The sequence below is a fragment of the Centruroides vittatus genome, unplaced genomic scaffold, assembly GCF_030686945.1.
Source record: "Centruroides vittatus isolate TY-2023 unplaced genomic scaffold, ASM3068694v2 contig_2808, whole genome shotgun sequence".
Classification (NCBI taxonomy): domain Eukaryota; kingdom Metazoa; phylum Arthropoda; class Arachnida; order Scorpiones; family Buthidae; genus Centruroides; species Centruroides vittatus.
The window spans coordinates 28093-29404 of NW_027121785.1; the positions used below are offsets into that span (position 1 = coordinate 28093).

At 31.3% G+C, this 1312-nt stretch overlaps 1 long non-coding RNA gene across 1 annotated transcript; it reads left to right on the top strand.

Annotated features, from left to right (window-relative positions):
• The first annotated feature begins 265 nt into the window (after positions 1–265).
• On the top strand, positions 266–948 carry LOC136972119 (uncharacterized). The gene is made up of 3 exons (XR_010880287.1): positions 266–546; positions 620–709; positions 836–948. It is a non-coding gene; the product is annotated as an uncharacterized lncRNA (long non-coding RNA).
• Positions 949–1312: the final 364 nt, after the last annotated feature.

Sequence of the window (1312 nt, forward strand, 5' to 3'; positions counted from 1 at the left end):
TTAGAGCCATTACATGCTTGGTCGGTATCCAAATTTGGTTTATGTTAATCTTTATTCATTTGTCCTGTATGCTTACTCTAATCACGCTCACTCTATTAGTCGCATCGAAAAAATTATCTAAAATCTCCTCAGAATTACAAATCGTAAATAATGCGACAAAATATTATCTGCAAAATCTAATTGAAAAGTTTATGGAACTATGGGAATTTTTTCAACAAGTAAATGAAAAATGGGAGCTTCTTTTGCCACTCATTTACATACATTTTGTATACGAAACCTGCTTTATTTGGTACGGAGTCCTTTTTGCTAAGACGAATCCTATCGTTCGCCTAATTATGGCTGTAATTGCGTTACAATTATTAAGTTCAAGTATATTAGTCTGCTGGGGATTGTCGACTTTAACATCGACCGTAAGTAAAAATTAACGTAAATCATCTCGTGATTTTTTTAAATGAAAATGTAATAATATTGTTCCAGATATATGACAACTTTATCTCTGTCGAAAAGTATTTCTCTGCTCCTCTGACCTTAACATACAAGTTAAAGGTATAATATATCTCTTATAATATCATACAATTTTTATTTTCATTGATACTTTAGTTTAAATTTTTGATGTTAGGTCGTTTGCTTCATGAAGATATTTGGAGGATTACCCATTGGAATATCCATTGGAGGATTTTTCTTCGTGGAAAAAAACTTCTTGATTCGGGTAAGATGTCAGTTGTCTAGGCAAATGTATCCTTTTGCTTTGTGTTTAAAATACCAGAATAATAAATGTTATCATAACTTAATAATAAAAAATTTACAGTAAACTAGTTCTTTATACTGTTTACAGGCAGCCAATGGTTTTTATTCGGTCTTCTCGACTTTAATTGAAGTAACAGGAGTACTGGATAAAAATAGATGCAATTCAAAACTGCATGCAGTTACACGTAGCAACGACACAATTATTTAGAAAGATTTAATTACGTTTCGTTGCAAATTGGATTATATACGAAGTATATTCGTGCACCCAATGTAAACAAAGCAAATTTTATTTTTTGTAACCATCAAAAAAAAGTTTATAAACGAATAAACAAGTTTGTTATGTCCTTATAAATTTTTCTAATCCGACATTCACCAGAGGCCAACTACACTCAGAAAACAATTTTAATTCACAGATCTTATATTTGTATGCATTTCGGGTCGGAGTTTTCACCGATCTACGCACAATAAAAATTATTTTGTAATTTACACTTTTTAAAGCATGTAAAATTTAAAAAATGATCTTGGTTCGGGGACCCCGCTGTAAGATGTAGGGGCGATGATCGGT